At 40.9% G+C, this 18,786-nt stretch overlaps 1 protein-coding gene across 16 annotated transcripts in view; it reads right to left on the bottom strand.

Annotated features, from left to right (window-relative positions):
• The window catches only part of LOC131137438 (receptor-type tyrosine-protein phosphatase delta-like), a 174,741-nt gene that overhangs the window by 115,690 nt on the left and 40,265 nt on the right, over positions 1-18,786 (bottom strand). For all 16 annotated transcript variants that reach the window (XM_078793291.1, XM_078793295.1, XM_058085433.2 and 13 more), the window contains exons 4-5: positions 10,843-10,919; positions 8,026-8,070 (exon numbers count right to left, since the gene is read on the bottom strand). The gene's annotated coding sequence lies outside the window, so the exon portion shown is untranslated. The remainder of the gene's footprint in view (positions 1-8,025; positions 8,071-10,842; positions 10,920-18,786) is intronic.

Raw genomic sequence — 18,786 nt, 5'->3', positions numbered from 1 at the left:
ACCTATGGACAATTTGGAGTCACCAATTAATCTCTACAGATAAATTAATAAAGTTATTAACATGGTTGTTTGATATATGTGCCCCCCCGACCCATTTGCAAAAAGTAATAACCAACCCTCGGGAGGGCAAGTGGCATAAGAACATTGCAACAGACTTGGATGCCATTTATTGTATTTGGGCTAAACAAAAATTGACACCAACTGTATATATTTAGGTTTAAAAAAATGTAACCTTGAGCTTGTTGGATACAGTCCCTTTAACAAAGGTTTCACGATGGCAGCATACATACAAGGAAGTGATTATTCTTATTATTTCCGATGGGAACCATCCGACAAACAAAATGGACCAGCCATCCGGATTGTACATATTACATTAGATGCTACCGTGTACTTTTTGGTGTGAGATCCTCCGAAATTCATGTTCTGCAGCAAGCGTTTGCCCCTGTGTGAACCCAACTACACCGCCTTCCCCCCGCTAAAAAAGCATTATGTTGTGAGTGTGGAGCAATTGGAGTCATCAGGTTCCCTGGCAAGAGGACAGCCCATTAACCAGGGATGCTGACTCTCTCCAAATGGGTGACGAGTGACAAGCTGAGCAGCGACCATATTAGTGAAGAAGTGCACGACTGCATTTTGTTACGCTGCAGCCCAACATACCAACTGCCTCTAAAAAGCACATATTGCAGTCCAACAGATGTATTTTAATACAAATGCAGGAAAGACAGGGTCAAACGCAACATTGAGACTCGTAACATGCACATTGGTTTGGAGAATACTTCAAAATGGTGTGTGTTGCATGCATACAGACACATTCACGCGTCTTCGCAAAGTGGTTGTCACTGTGATTGGTTCCCTCTGCTGAAGGCCAACCCGCAATAGGCAATTATCTGTTATTATACACCACAGCAGGCCTGGATGCCTCATGTGCACATCTATGCGAGTGTGTATGATGTGTATTTGCGTACGTGGGTGTCATCGTGGGCATGATTGGCAAATTGCTGGCTATGTATTACAGTGTGCTGAAAGAAGGGGAGGAGAAATGTCGATTGGAAGAAAAAAAAAGGGAATACAAAGACGCTGATTGTATTTGACAGTGGTAGAGAAGACGGCCTCATGGGGAGCCACAGACCTCCAGTGAGTTGCGTGCTGATGACAGATGTCTGGTGGCCCGAGACATGAGAGAGGCAGCCAAGCCTAAGCGGAGCTCGCCACAGACTGAGGAACTCAGTCAGCGTATGACTAGTGTTCCATCATGGATGAGCAGGATATGACTGAGCGTTGTGCGGCTGGATTTTTAAACACCATATGAAAGTGTTTGGAATGCATGATGGGGGCCAAGAGCACACAAAGAAGCTCATGTAATGCACAAATACCGCCCTAATTCAAAACAATGCATTGTGAAGAACAGAAGACACCAGAAAAAAATAAAAATGGCTGACATTAACAGCAAATGGGTGTACCCAACCTCTCGCTGAAGACAGCTGGGATAGGCTCCAGCATGCCCGCGACCCTCATGAGCGGGTACAAGCGGTACAGAAAATGGATGGATGTATTAGTCCAGAGTTTCATACATTGCAATTTTTTTTTTCTCTCTTACGGATGTTTGTGCAACGTATGAATGTGCAGCTTTCCAAGGGGTAATCAGAATCTATGAATTACAATTAGGCGTTTCCCTGCGGTCCAGTTCAGTTGTTAGAATGTTGTATTGTAAGTTTGGGATGGCTCAAAACGCTTGGTTTCAAAAGGCGTGGTAAAACTGCCCCTTTGTGATGTCACAGAGGAGTGGACTTCCTTATATAGGAGTGGCGTTACTGTAAGCCAGATACGTGCTTTGCCCTCCCCTAAGCTACTGTTTTTACTTGCTAGCAATGGCTGGTACGGGAATGCCACATTTGTTTAGAATTCCTAAAGACGGCACCATCAGGTTGGTGGAGATCCTGATTCCCTACCAGCAATGGTCAGAAATCAGAGTCAGAAGTCAGAAGAGCAAACAGTAAGTAACAGTTTATCAGTATCCTAACTGTGTTTATTTTGTCTAAGTCATGGAGCAAAAGCTCTTGCATACAGGAAGTGGGGTTGCTGTTTCCCACTGCAATTAGTGGCCACATTAGACGTTACCAATACTATAGAAAATGCTAAAATGCTAACACTAACTACCATTGAGAGACATCTTGAAGTAACGTCCTTTCTTGAGAAACTTCTGTGTGTGTTAAAAGCTGACAAAAGTGAACGCTGTAAAGGGAAGTCCTTTTATACACTAGCGAGTATGACCAACCATGGTGGAGTGGGCGTGCCTGCAGGTGGGCCATGGGTGGAAAAAACAGGACGTTTTCACTGGAACCCCAAAATCCAAAGAAATACAGCTGAATAGGTGCAGCTTCTGGAGGAACTAGAAAGCTTTGTGTGCTGGTTATTGTGTGTAGCTGCTCTATAGGAGTCCACAATTCAATACAAACAAAATAGACAAAAGTCGAGCCCTCCAAATCTATCTTTATGTACATTCTTAATGCATGCCCACTATGTATAGTATATTTATGAAGAAGGACACTGGTTGTCTCTAACTGATTTGTGGCTACAGGGATGCTTCCCTAATCCCCCATCCTAATCCATTGCCTGTGTGTTTGTTGTACATTAATGTGTGTGAGGCATGGTATTTAATCTTTCAGAGCCCCTCTATTTCCCACGACTTCCACACTACATGTAATACCATAGAAAGACCTGAAGTTATCCACTGAAGCACTCAACACAATTGCCTGGACACTGTACACAGCGATGCCAGTATCTCCATTATCGTTCGGACAGACAGAAAATGATTGAGAACCACTACACTACAATACATATCTGTCTTTTCTTATGGGCACATCTTCCTCCTCTCCTTCTTTGACCAACAGTAACCCAATGGTGGCCTATCCCAGCTGCCTTTGGGCGTGAGGCGGTGTATCCCATTACATGTGATTATATTTCCCATTCACTTTCCTTGGTCATTGTTCCAGAGCCCAACTGAGATTCGCTATGTGGTGATGGCTGGTCAAAGACCAAACAAATTATTCTATTAATCAAAACAACAAGATTCAGACTAATCGACTAAGAAATTAATCGTTACTTGCAGCCCTAATTATGTGTAGTTTTTTAACTAATACAGCTAAGGGAGACAGAAGCAATCATTACAATATTAAACATTAAATATGCTGCACCATGCTCAAGTGGTTAGCGTGTGCGCTAGCAGACCTGAGTTCGATTCCACCCTCGGTCATCTCTGGGTGGCGTTTTCATGCTCTCCCCGTGCATGCGTGGGTTTTCTCTGGGTACTCCGGTTTCCTCCCACATTCCAAAAACATGCTAGGTTAATTGGCGACTCCAAATTGTCCATAGGTATGAATGTGAGTGTGAATGGTTGTTTGTCTATATGTGCCCTGTGATTGGCTGGCGACCAGTCCAGTGTGTACAACGCATCTTGCCCAAAGACAGCTGGGATAGGCTCCAGCATGCACGTGACCTCAGAATTAATGAATAAATACATTTGTAAAATTAATTCAGAATTATTCATTGTTCAAGGCAGGATAGAAATAATAATCCTAGTCTCCTAAATGCACATGGAATGTGTGATGAAGATTCGGAAGAACATTAGAGACCTGGGTCCTGTCATGAAAGCAGGATTCAGACATCCAGGGTAAATGACTAAGCTGAGTTCAAACAATCCAAAACAAGAGCGTCTCAGTTTAATTGGTTGCACAAAGACCAAGCCAGGATTAACAGACGTGGATTCATCAAGGTGGATTAGTGCGCTTAGTTGCTTAAATAGATCTCGCTATCAATCTCAGTCTGGTCCAGGCTAGCTCCACAGAATAACTCCGCTTTGTAATTTATGCCATAACATAGCCCACCCTCCACTATCCCACTTTTGTGCAACCGGATGATGAGTGCATTGAGCCAGGATGACCAAGATATCCCGGCTTAATCCATGGATTTGATCATCGTTAGTGAACGGTTGCGGGACTTTCAACAATGCTAATCTTATTAGCATTGTTGTGCATGGTAAGGCTGACATTTATATGTGGGTGTGTGTGCACTGCTGAATGGGTCTCGGGCCATCCTAATTATGTGGTGTGACTCACGTGAGGGTAATTACAGAATGAGAGACAGTGGGAACAAGGCTACGAGTGACCCAGAAATCCACAGGCTAATGAAGCAATAAGACACACACTCTTGCTCTCTCGCCCAAATGCTCACCTCACAGGGAGGAAGGAATGGAGGGGGAATAATGTCTCCCTCAGACTTTATTAGAGAGAGTGGAGAGATTTTGGAGGAGCTGCCAGGAGACGGCCTGTCAGGCTCAGACCTCTTCCTCGTGGAGACTAATCTGGCTGCTCTTTGTTCTCCGTCATATCTGGCCACGGCTCCACAGCGCCAAGGTCCCATTCCACACGCACGGATTAAGCCCTGCTGGCCAATGTGAAATTCTCTTTTGAAGAATCATCTAGGTGTAATCCTTGTGTGAAGCCAAGGTGCAGCACATTCTACCTCTCACATGGACTAGAATACACAGCAGACTGCACATGCAGGAGGCAAGTATGTGTGATGTTTGGCTGGCCATGTGCTGCAAAGCCTTGGGGCTTCTTTCAAATGTTACATAACGTGAGAATTTTAGTCAGGTTGCTCTCCACACAAAAAAAAAACAGTATTGGAGAAATTAAATATTTAAAAACCAGTCTATTTATAACATCTCAATAATTACTATGTTTTTTCGTAGACACCAACGCATCAAGAAGAATAAAAGTGAAGCAATGCACAAACATTTAAAGCAAATCAAGGGCAATTAAAGACTTTTCACTAAACTAAACAAACTATCATTTTGTCTCATACTATCACCACAGTAGCAATATTTAGTTCAATTAAAATAATACAATTACATATATTGTAATAACAAGACTATTGGTAATATTTGCATTTGCAAACAAAAACATTAGCAATTATTTAAGAACAAAAATTCTTGATAAAAAAAGAAAAAAAAACTGTAGCCACCACAGCAATAATTATTACTATATTAATTAATAAAAATGAATATATGTAACTCAAACAAAAACAAGCTAGCCAAGCCCACAAATTTTTGACTTTGAAAACTATATTGCACAAACGCAATCATTTGTATTTTTTATTGCAAATAAAAATGTTGATTGAAATACAGAAGCAGTTTTGAGACAGTGGCAATATTTTACAACTAAATATAATAATACAAAAAATTCATTAATACCGGTACTATATTATATAGTCCTACATTACTATAGGTATTTTTCGAGGGCCAGTTGTTTAGTGGTTAGAGTCAGGCAATCTGAAAGATCTGGGTTCAAATCTCTGTTGGATATGTGGAATTTGCATGTTCTCCCCGTGCATGCGTGGGATTTCTCCGGGTACTCCGGTTTCCTCCCACATTCCAAAAACAGCATACCCCCGCAACCCTAGTGAGGACAAGCGGCATAGAAAATGAATGAGTTTTGTTTATTTTAATAATCCGCCTGATGATTTTATGTCAGTGTATCTATGTCAATATCTCTTGATATTGGTCCATCATGGTGGAAAGGGACAGCTTTTAATTTACATTACTACCCTCACAAGGTCATCAGCAGCCTAAATGAATTCCCCCCGCAGGGTGGATGGGTTCTCCCTTAGAGATAGGTGAGAAGCTCTGTCATCTGGGAGGAACTTAGAGTAGAGACGTTATTCTCCACATTGACACGAGCCAGATGAGGTGACTCCAACATCTGGACGCTTCCGTGTGGAGTTGTTCCAGGCACGTCTGGCCAGCCTTGGGGGAAGACCCAGGACGTGTTGGAGAGACTGTATCTCTCAACTGACCTGAGAAGGCCTCAGAATCCTCCTGGAGGAGCTGGACGATTTAACTGGAGAGAGGGAAGTCTGAGTTTCTCTGCATAGGCCGCTGCACCCATGACCTGACTCGAGTGTCATAAGTGTAAGATGATGTATGGATGGATGAAATTGTGTTGTTTTTTTTTTTTTAAAGAAACTGTTTAATATACTGACTGCATAATAGCAGCACTCCTTTCAAAGTTTTCAAAGTCAACAACATCAGAGGTTGAAGCACAATCTTAAAAATGCTTTACTTTTTGAATAAAATTCAAATGATCTCAACATCATCATTCACACAAACTGGGTAACTCATGCAAATGTGTGGTAACAGTGGAATTAAAAGGAGCTAGAGAGCAGAACATGGATTGTAGAAGCGGTGTTACTTCCTTGAAGATAATGATGCCGGAACATAATCTCAATGTTCTGGGCTGAATTAATTTAAATCCTTGCCTAATGATGTTAAAAAAAAAGGATCATTTTTAAGGCAGCTTTAATTTAAACAGCAGATGATTCAGTGGGTTTTCTCTTGGAAGTCTGAAGAGCGTTTGACCGCAGATGCTGCATTTGCATAATCTATCCTGGACAATGTTCATCTTCTTTTTCTTAGAAATGTTTACTTAACCATCTTGATCACGGCTTCATGGAGCAATTCAAATGAACGGGTGTGTAAACATGGTGTCCTCCTCATAAATTCAGAGAATAAACTGATGACAGCCGGCTTAAAATGTAGGAAAAAGAGCCACCAGATGGCAGCAGATAGTGGTATATCGCTATTTGATGGTGTCAGAGATCAGTGAAAATACATTTTGGCATGACAGAAAAAGATGTAGTATTAACACATGCACCAGCGACATGAAAATGTATATATATATATATATAAAAAGTATATATATACACACATATTTAACTTATCAACAGGCACAACAGCAGTATCATAATAATAATAACACTATTCATCATAATAACATAACTGTTCCGGCCATAGCCGTCACTTCCTGTCCACCACCAATTCTGCACCCGCTTAAATGGCTTATTTTTTTCTGATTCTATCTACTATATTGAGTAATATCAAAGCAAAGGGAGTTATTTCATGTCTAGATTGCTGAGGGTTCATTAATATTGACTGCTATTAGGCAGAAATTCATATCATGGTTGGGTCTAGAACCACCGAACTGTCAAAAATGAGGGATTACTGTATATGTACTTAAATATTACTTTCCAGTTTATGTAAATGTTTTCAGTGACAGTGCTTTTCAAAAGACAATTGTTCTTCTTCTACAATGCCGATGTGTTTCCCATGCCAAACCTTGGCAGTATTATGACTCCACACAATTGGAGTTGCATGAGTAATGAATGAATTCAGACAATCCTGGCAAACCCAGCTGGATTTCACCCTATAAACACAGCTGTGTCACATCATCTCCATCGACGTGACAATTGAACGGGACACTAAACACAACCACTCACGGCATGCGTGTCCATTCTCAGTCAACCAACGACATGGTCATTGGACAAGGTTGAATCAAAGGAAATTTGTTGAAGACAACATAAGATGACCTATTGTCATGTTGTCACCAATAATATCAGGCCACGATAACAACATCAATCTTAATGTAACCAACCTCAGTGGAGACACTCACCAGGGACATAAATATGGAAACTCTACGCCCATTATTATAGAACTAAAGAAGTCTTTTGAATGAAAGTTGAAACATCTTCAACAAACGAGAAGAGTCCAGTTGTCTCAATTCAATTTTGGGAACCAATCATGACGTCAGTGTGTTGGTGTGTGAAGCAGAGAGGCAGGTTACCCCCAACCTACGCTGTGTCTCTTATTTGCAACATATGTATGTGTGTGTGTGTGTGTGTGTGTGTGTGTGTGATAGAGAGAGGAACTTGACGGCGAGCCTCACAAGACCACATACACACACATGCACCGGCAACACTGCACACATAAGCTGGAGGCAGCAAGCACTTCATTTCCAATTCCACCCCCTGTCCTCACCCTCTGTACCCCTCATATACCACTCAGGCCTCCCCAGCACTAATGTGCATTGTCAATATAACACCCTCACAGACGGCGACTGGAAATCACTTGGAAAACAAGCCAAAAATGCCCACACACACATACAAACACAAGCACGGAAACACACAAATTACCTTTAGTCATGGTTCATGCGGAAGCAGGACAATTTGAAGTGGGAGCTGAAAAGCACAGAAAGACTGTTAACTGTCTGCACACTTGATTAATCAACAATATCTCACGTGTCCAGAAGAGTAATTTGCTTGATAAACTTGTCGTTTGGATGAAGGGCCTGCAGACACATTGGCTGGCTAAGTGGGCCAATCAATTCTTCTTTTTCAGAACTTTTTGCAGCTCAACACTGACATATATCAATTCATGATTAAGAACATAAAAATCATTCATTTATTAAAAGTGTTGGGCATTTTACACACAAAATTATATTATAAACTGTAAAAAAACGAGTTTCATACATTGATATATAAAAACTAATATTGTAAATAAAGCAGAAAAATTGAATAAACAGGAGTCAACGTGTATTTTTGGAATTGTATCAATACACAAAAAAGAAGAAATACATACAAAAACATTTATTTTTGGCAATGATTAATTTGTTTCATACTTACAAGTTAAATTATGGAACATTTAGAAGATTTATAGTACACTTGCACAATTCAAAGTGTCCAAAAAGAAGTAAGAAGAAGGAAAATTAAATACAATAGACCTAAATAAAGCAACTGAAGACAGATATAGATGGATAAATAAATACAAGCATAAAAACTGACAGAAATAAAATATAAAATATAAACCAAGGCACGACATTCAGAAATCAATAACTTATTAAATAATGATAGATGAACACCTTCTCTCTGAGCTACCACCCTCTGGTGGAGGAGTTTACGTGTCCCGATGATCCTAGGAGCTAAGTTGTCAGGAGCTTCTATGTCCCTAGTAGGGCCATCCAAGACAAACAGCTTCTAGGTGAGGGACCAGACAAAGTGTAGCTCAAATAGCCCAAGTAGCCCAGGCCTGCCCCCCTGGGCCCAACAAGGCAAAACTCAAAGGAAGCAACATGAGCTTGGGTGGCAGCCATAAGAGGAGACCTTAGCAGTCTGATACTCGGCTGCAAAAGTTTACGTGGAATGTCACTTTTCTGAGGGGGAAGCAGCCTGAGGTGGTGGGCGAGGTTGAGAAGTTCCAGCGAGATATCGTCCTCATCACATAGCAAGGACTATGCATTGAGAGGTGATAGTGTAAATCCATAGTGTCATAGTGTAAATCCCAGAACCCTTTGGTAGACATCAGTGGTGAGGCATGTTGTCAAGCCGAAGGAATCCCATGGGCCTGAAAGCTGGAGACAACTGCAAGCGGTTGGTGGAGGCAAAAACTTGGGACGTAGGAAGAGTCTGGGGAAGCTGTGTTGTGGTTTCCAACGTGGAATCACACTCTTCAGCCTTCCTGGTATTGTCTATTCAGGGGTTCTCGAGAGGGGGGTCCGGCGGATAGTTGAATCTTGGCTTAAGGAGCAGTGTGATTTCCATCCTTGTGGGAAATGTGGACCAACTCTCCACTCTCAGCAGGATCCTTGAGGGTGCATGGAAGATTACCCAACCAGTTTACGTGTGTTTTGTCCTCGAAGAAGGCATTCAATTGTGTTCATTGAGGAATTGGCTTAGTAATTAATAATTGCAATATAAAAAAAATTATAGATCAGAATATTTATTTAGACCACCCTCGGCCATCTCTGTGTGGAGTTTGCATGTTCTCCCTGTGCATGCGTGGGTTTTTTCCGGGTACTCCGGTTTCCTCCCACATTCCAAAAACATGCTAGGTTAATTGGTGACTCCAAATTGTCCATAGGTATGAATGTGAGTGTGAATGGTTGTTTGTCTATATGTGCCCTGTGATTGGCTGGCGACCAGTACAGGGTGTACCCCGCCTCTTGCCTAAAGACAGCTGGGATAGGCTCCAGCACCCCCGCTACCCTCGTGAGGAAAAAGCGGTAGAAAATGAATGAATGAATGAGTATTTATTTAGAATTAATCAAAATGAGCCTTTCTTCCAACATACTGTACCAACATTTGCAATCATTGTTTAATAATGTTCTTAAAATAAAAAAAAAATACTGGTGGAACAGTGGCACTGTGTTTTATAACCCACTGTAATATAAAAAAAATATATATAATAGTGCAGGAATATTATATAAAAGTGTAAAACCATAAGTGTCAGCTAAAGCAAAATTATATGCCTTGCTCAATAGAAAAGACTGACCATTCAGGGTCCTGACCCTGAGTTTGTTATTGTAGTGTCTGCTGGGTGTGTTGCTGCCACCTGTAGACTAGATTGAGTACTACAAAAACCCTGAGGACCCTGACCCTTGTGAGGTAAAACGAAGCTCCTTGTTTTTGATTATTTGAGAGCTATCCTCGTGACACATGTGACCTCCTCCGAGTGTACAGTAAATGGGACTCCCAGTGAAGTCCTCTTTCAAAGCATCTTTTTTGTATGGAAATGTGCTGGTTTGAAATGAGTCAGACAAAAGTGAAGGAAAGTGGTATTCAAGAGTGTGCGTGCACACAAACACACACACACACACACACACACACAGTCTTGGCATCTTTTAACAAAGTGAAGGGGGTGAGCGCATGGTATATATTTAGAACTGTGACGGCATGAGAGTAAAAAAGCTCAGCGATTTGTTGGAGAGCTACACAGTCAATAATGCATAAGAGGCGGCCTTTTAGAAAGAGCCCAGGATCACCGCTGTGTCTTGTCTGCTTCTTACACACATCTGTCCACTTTGTAGAAGATGGTGGTTAAACTTTCATCTGTTTTCCCAATCTGCCTTCGCTTACTTTCCCATAGACGAGAGCTTCTCTATTTGCATATATAAACTTTTAGCAATCCGCCAAGGAGATAAAAGCGTGGAGGTCATCATGGCGGAGAGCCCTTACCCCATCTCAGTGAACAGGTCCCCAGTGTTGCTTCATCCTTGAGGATTGAAAGAGTCAGAAATCTCCCCAGAATTCTCCTGCAACACAGTAGGGAGAGAGGGAAGGGGTGGGAAGGGATGAGGAGATTAGGAAAGAGAGCCTTTGCCTTTCAAAATTCAACACTCTTAAAACCAACTCTGGCTTTCGGCTAAGTTCCCTCCGGTGCTTCATTCACACGTGTGTGTGCGTGCGCTTATGTCACGGCATTCCAATTGTAGGAACTGGTATGCATCCTAAGTTTTAAGTACTGCAGTAGAGTTGTAAAAGCACAAAGGGTCAAACGGGCGGCACTGTTTCAATTCCCACACCGGGTGGGGGGGCTTTTAAGTTGTGCACGTGTATGAGCAAGAGAAAAAGAGAGTGTGTGTGCATGTAGGCATGAAAATGAGTGTTGAAAAAGCATGCAACACCTCAGTATGATAAGCACATTTTCCGACACATCAAAAGAGGTTGCATTAGGACACATATGTGAATACTAACACGGAAGTGAGTGCAACGTAAGCAGCAAGACACTGTGTACATTTGCACATCCTATGAGAACTCGCCAACTGGGTTTGCAATTTAAGTAACTCTGCCATCTTTGCAGGCAAGCACCCACAAATTAGCAAATCCAATTATTCATTATTACTCAGGAGACATGTTGAGTGAAGCACTATGATGCCTCATTGGAAAATGGAGCAACATGCCATAGCACTGATTCACCACTAGTCTGTGCTGTTACACCACACCTGTATCTGTGCTTCTGGCATACTTACTTTATAATGGCAGACCATGATGGCAGCATGCTTCAGTCGTTGGTAGATAGATCAAATATAAACCAGGAAAGACTAGGACGTGTATCACTAATTTTTAACCAAAAAAAAGCACTTTTTCAGGTAGTGATGATGTGTAAGGAATTTCCACCACCAACTCTTTAGCTCCCCCACTTGTGTACACGCATTGGGCCACAAAATTAGGTACACAATATCATTATTATGTCAAAATATTTATTGTTGTGTGTTTTCTGTAACGTTTGATTTTTTTTATACATATTTGATACAAAATGTACACAAATAGGCTGCATGACGGTCTAGTCGTTAGCACGCAGGCCTCACAGCTAGGAGACCCGAGTTCAATTCCACCCTCAGCCATCTCTGTGTGGAGTTTGCATGTTCTCCCCGTGCATGCGTGGGTTTTCTCCGGGGACTCCGGCTTCCTCACGCATTCCAAAAATATGCTGAGTTAATTGGCGACTCCAAATTGTCCATAGGTATGAATGTGAGTGTGAATGGTTGTTTGTCTATATGTGCCCTGTGATTGGCTGGCGACCAGTCCAGGGTGTACCAAAAACAGCTGGGATGGGCTCCAGCACCCCCCCGCTATCCCCCCGAGGATAAGCGGTAGAAAACAAATGAATGAATGATTGAATGTACACAAATAAAACATTAAATTAATACAGCCCTGAAAATGTTTAAAGGGGACCTATTACGCTATTTTTTTTTTACCCTTTGTATTGAGTTGTAGTCTCCTGATGTCTCCTGAATGACCAACATTGTGTCATTTTATATACATGCTGTGACCATGTAGTAGTAGCAGGCACATTCATGACAACTAGGAATGTCGAATGATTAAAAATGTTTAACCCCATTAATCACAATTTTCAAATGAATCCTGATTACTCAGCATTTGCAACTATGTCTGAAATATGCCCATTTTAGCGTATTTTATTGAACAGGACAAGTCGAGTTCACATGTTTTGAGTCTATTTTCTGGCATTTCTTAGCATTAACATAACTTTCTTCCAGGGTGCACTGATTTCACAGAATCCATGGCAACCAACACTACTTTCATCAACAACAGCAGCACAGAGAGAGTGTTCGCTCCCATTAATTATGACCAGGAAAAGAAAAACATTGCTTGTTTCATTTAATTGAGTAATCGGTTAGGTCTCAGACAAGGTTTGGCGACCCGCGGCTCCAGAGCATGTGGCATGTGGCAAACACCCGAAGTTGATGCTTTTTTTTGTATTTTTTACTGTATGTTCAGGTGCTCTGGTTGAAGAGGATGAGACCACACTGAAAGTAACTTGTCAAAAAATTTTCACAAATGTACATTTAATTTTTTAAAACTACCAAGCTGCATCTATGTTTTTTATGTTAAAGTGGCCTATGATGTATTTTAATTTTACACAAATAAAGGCTTTTCTTTTGTTTAAGAGATAGTAAATTTTGCCCTAGACAGACCAAATCAATATGAATCAAACACAAAGACTAAGTGGTTTGGTCTGCAGCATATCACAAAAAATGTACTTAAAATGCTGTTTTCAAAGTGAATATTTTGTTTTGCCTCAAACACAAACATAACAGCTCTACTTCCATGGATAACTAACCCCCCCAAAGGAATTAAATCATCAATTCATCCATTAATTGCTGCAGCTCCAGAAGTCAAGATGAATCACATATACAATGGGTGTCCAAACTTTTTCTTCTAGGCCTGCAGACTGAAAAATCAAAAAGTGGAGCGCCAAAAAAAAAAAAAAATGAGGGTATGCTGGAGCCTATCCCAGCTGACTTGGGTACGAGGCATGGTACATCCTGGGCTGGCCACCAGTCAATCGCTACTAATGAATTCAGTTGGCATTTCCTATGAAGAACAGGAAGAGAAAAATAACCTTAAAAATAACCAGCATCAGCCGTAGCGGATAATGTTCACCACTGTCTGTGTTACCCTTTATTGTGGGTACCAATTTTACTTTCCATCATGTTGTTTTCCTGTGGGGGTTTCAGTAGTCCCAGATGGAAAACCACCTTGTTAATGAGACCTGTGCTGGGACATCACAAGTAATTAAGGCATCAGCAGCCTTGTAAGCAAGAGTTCAAACTAGATCATTTGGAAAGCTTGTGTCAGAGCACTTACACAACCTGCGCTTTATAGTTTTGCTGACTGGTTAGTTGTGCTAGATCTACTCTATACTTTTTAGTGTGCCAAACAACACTCTTATTGAGGTCGTCAGCCATGTTTGTTGTTTACTTTCAAATACAATGCTTTGAGGTCAGCCCTCGGAAGCTCCGAGTGGGATATTTCCAGTTTCTCAGTTGTCTGGAAGGCACACTGCTTTTTAAAAATGTGCATAGTGATTTTTATGTCTAATGGCTAATGAAGAATAAGGTTTCATTTGTACACTGGATTTGAACATGTACAATAACATCACCTACTTTAGTGACCTTTAAATATGGTAGATCTAATAATAAAATAATATAATAAATATAATATTGCAATAGTGTATCAGCCAGGACACCACCATCTGTTCAGAAACGTGTGTAGTGCTAATACAATGCATGTAGGTTTATACTTAACTACGGATTTAACGTAATGACATCTCTCAGACCGCCATGAAGCCTAACAATGATTTCTTATAACCACTTTAGGTTGCTTTGATCCCTTTGAGGATCCCAGAGGAATCCCTCAAAAAAGCCTTCTTGGAATCACCTTCATGGTGGCGATGACAAGGTAAAAGAGTAAAGTCAAAAAAGACAAAAGTAAAATCTATGAAGCATACCATTTGTGCCAAGCAATGTGCCAGAAAAATGTTTTTGATATGTAACCCCAAGCTGGTCAATTCAATGGAACTTCAGTCACTCAGCATGTGTGAAACATTCTTCTTAGGATTCTGTCAACCCGACTCAACATCAAGGAAAGTGGGTTTGCAGGGCAGCAGATGTGCTGTCTCTTCAAGCTAGGCTAAGTAACTTCAGATTTTTTTGACAGCACGATTCAAACAGGAAGGGAATGTTCCTTTCTGGACAGGATGGACAACTGAGACTGTTGCAGGCAAGACAGGGCATTCACTTTTTTTTTTTTTCAAAAGTTGTATGATTGTGACAATAACTATGAATTAACAAGATCACATCATGTATGGCGTCAGTCTAGATCAGCTCACAATGTGCAGAAAATGTTTGCAGACATATTGATGTGGTAACTTGTATGGAACTCATTGTTGATGCAGACGTCCTGTACATTCTGGTGAGCTCAAATTCAATAGTGTTTCTCACCTTCACTACCAGAATTTTCTTTGCCCCCATGGCAGGTCATTCAGCAGTTGTGGTCAATAACAATGCACGGGCAATTAGTTAGCAACGTAGAGGATCCTCTGTTTGGGCAAAGGGACTATTCCTTCATTCATTCATTTTCTACCGCTTTTTCCTCACGAGGGTCGCGGGGGTGCTGGAGCCTATCCCAGCTGTCTTTGGGCGAGAGGCAGGGTACACCTTGGACTGGTCTCCAGCCAATCACAGGGCACATATAGACAAACAACCATTCACACTCACATTCATACCTATGGACAATTTGGAGTGGCCAATTAACCTAGCATGTTTTTGGAATGTGGGAGGAAACGGGAGTACCCGGAGAAAACCCACGCATGCACAGGGAGAACATGCAAACTCCACACAGAGATGGTCGAGGGTGGAATTGAACCCTGGTCTCCTAGCTGTGAGGTCTGCGCGCTAACCACTAGGCCGCCGTGCCGCCCAAAGGGACTATATTCTGCATGAAAAAAAACAACAAATCATACACAAACTGGAGTGTATGAAAACCAAGGTTTGACTATACTGTACTCATTTTTTTTTTCATTTTGGGAGTTGCAGTAAATCGTCACATTGTGACTTCTAGACAGACTTTGCGCAACATTTTTATATTAAATGATCATCCCCAAATTTAGCACTTGGAAGAGAAGTGATATCAGTCAGACAGTGTGGCAGCAAACTGTACATTCCATGTAATGGTAGCATATTGGCGCAGCTTACATGAGCGGCACAACTATCCTTTATGTGATACCATGTCACGCCTCCTGTGTGTAATAATCCCTTCTTGGTAATTCGACTGAAAGGACGATGACTGAGCAGCCAATTGCTTGGGGCGGCCCTGAAGTTATGGATATATAGTGACAATTGTGAATTATCATTTGGTTTAGCGACAAATTACTCAACAGTGTCCTACTTTTTAAGACATGTTAGACACTACTGCGCTACAGGCCACACAAAAAAAAAAGTGAATGAGAAAGAGATGTTAAAGACAGTGTCTACAATCCAGATGGAAAAGGAAGAATAACGAACAAGCATGATATGCAGATAGAGGTTGCAAATGAAGAGGTACAAATGAGATATAAAAGAGAGAAAGGTTCACACATTTATGGGTAAATTACACATACATTACTCCCCTATACAGCCCCTTGGATGCTCAAGTTTTACATAAGAGACACCTGACATTTCTATCACCATGTGTTTTAGTTTAAGCATAAATGATAAAGACGTGGCAAAAAATGTCACAGAGGTGTCATGACGTGCACTTATTTTTCACTTTTGATGAGATCATAAATGTTAGGCTTTTATTGGACTCCCATCAGTGCAGGAAAGCTAAGGCAGAATTAGAAAAAGCCCCAGAATGACTGCAAAGGGTTTCCTAATGAAGCCTCTCAGTCCCTGCGCCAAAGTGACCCATTTTCTATCGCTCTCCTCTCTTCTTCCTCTCGCTATCACTGATGCAGCTGCCCTAAATTCTTCTTCTTCTTCTTCTTCTTCTTGGGAAAAGCATATACATAAATTTAATTAAAAAAGGCTAAAATGACTGGCAAAGATTCTTATATTCAATTTCCCTGAGCCATTAGTCCTTGGAATTACTGGGACTCGAGTGGGTGAAAGTGTCCGACGGGGGTCAGTCTTCATTGGTGGCAGGAAATGTCAATGTGCAAATTACAAAAACACAGAAATGAACTTTTATTTCAAAGGACAAAAAAAGGAGATTGAGTGTATGACATAACTGTGAACGTTCTTCTGCTTTTTAACAGAAATAATTTCATTATCATACTGACAATTTCCCGTTTGCATTTCCGATTCAGTCATCTGTACCAGAGGTTTATTAGAAGTAAGGCATTTATTTAGAAGGCAATTGGACAATTGCTTGGCAATGGAATGGAATGGAACGGTCTCACTACTTAGTTCTCTGCTTTATCACTCCTGTACTACTTAGCAGCCTTAACACAGCGAGCGGAGCAAATAAGTTAACTGTATTCGACTTTGCACTTGCTTCATGGCCGTAAGACTATGCTGACATGCGGTATGTTTTAGTTATTATGTAACTAACATCATGTCTAAAGACACAGTTTCTTGCATTAAAACTGAAATTTGAATAAAATGTCATGAACACATATGTCACTGCTAGATAAATAGATAAAGATGATAAAGAACACAACAGAACAGAGAGAAGAGTCACTACACAGAATAATAACAAAATATTAACAATAACAATATAACAGCATAGCATGTAACAGGTAAGGAAAACACACACACAACTACGATAAGGGATAATAAACAGCAAGTAACGTTAACCAGAAACACAGATTTTTAGCAACTATTTACAAAAAGTGGGCGGCACGGCGGTCAAGTGGTTAGCGTGCAGACCTCACAGCTAGGAGGACCAGGGTTCGATTCCACCCTCGGCCATCTCTGTGTGGCGTTTGCATGTTCTCCCCGTGCATGCGCGGGTTTTCTCCGGGTACTCCGGTTTCCTCCCACATTCCAAAAACATGCTAGGTTAATTGGCCACTCCAAAGTGTGAATGGTTGTTTGTTTATATGTGCCCTGTGATTGGCTGGTGACCAGTCCAGGGTGTACAACGCCTCTCACATGAAGTAATCTGCGATGACATCTTTGTGATGCATGCAGCATACACCCGCAATGAGGATAATCAGTATAGGAAATGGATGGATGGGCGTGTTTATGTATTCATTATTACTGAATAAGCCTACAAAGTCAGCAAACTCTATTAACTTTACTATTACACATTCCTTACCTTGTATTTAAAAAAAAAACATCAACTGTTTTATGTTCCACATGAACTTTGCCATTATCGATACATTCTGACTGCAGTTTCTGGGTCTATCAAATTGAAACTTCCAAGAGAACTTGGTGTATTTGGAAGAAAACACTATACAAAAGGACCAGTCTGTTAAACACAGAGCTAGAGAGATCTCAGAGAGGGCTTTCCACACATTGCCAATGCAATCTCTTAAGGATCTACAGTTTTTGGAGAAGGATTAAACTTTGAACTACGGATTGTTGCAAGCTTGGAAACTCCATCAAGTGGAGAAATAGCATTTGTGGGGGAGTGTGTCTGTGTGCATATGTGTGTGTATGTGTGTGTGCTGTATTAAACGGACACATTTTTTTGTCGTCCCTGCAAAGAGACAGCGCTGCATGGTCTTTTGGCTTTAATTGTTTCGCTGTGTCCGCAGCTGCATCAGCAATATAAAGGTTTCATGTTGCAATTTTCTTCAAACCTTAGGGATTATTACCTGCATCACACTTTGCTTGTGTGCAACTTTGTGATTGGATTGAGTGCAGGATAATACAAACAATTCTTGGCTGATTTATCCTTGAAATTCAGGAAATAACTCATGGCAAAACAGAAAGGTGGTGTCCATGATGATCTTTGTCCACATGGTATCATGTCTTCAGTGTAGGGCTGCAACTATTATTTGGATAATTTGAATACTCAATTACTCAACAAAAATTTCAGTAGAATTCTCGATTACTAAATATTCGATCGCTGCAGCCCTACTTTATTGAAGGTAAAAGTAATTTTAAATGTTCATTTATCCTCTTCATTTGTCATTCATAGGCGTTTAGAATTGTTTTATGCATGTAAAAATTTAATTGTAATAAAGAAAAAAACATGTATTTTTGAGACTTGTGGCATAACTGTATTACGTAGCAAATAACTACAGAATCAACCGCTGATGATATCACAGACGGGCGACGGAGATGACTTCCTGTTTCCATGTATTAGCAAACTGGCTAACATTTTGTGATAAAAAAACATTAAGAGCCCAGTTGCACTCACAGTGTATACATAACACAACAAAATGTA

Source organism: Doryrhamphus excisus, linkage group LG9 (assembly GCF_037039965.1).
Source record: "Doryrhamphus excisus strain RoL-2023G ecotype Guam linkage group LG9, RoL_Dexc_Guam_v1.1, whole genome shotgun sequence".
Taxonomy (NCBI): domain Eukaryota; kingdom Metazoa; phylum Chordata; class Actinopteri; order Syngnathiformes; family Syngnathidae; genus Doryrhamphus; species Doryrhamphus excisus.
The sequence above is the reverse complement of the archived record's forward strand: the minus strand, read 5'-3'. Positions and strand labels throughout refer to the sequence as shown.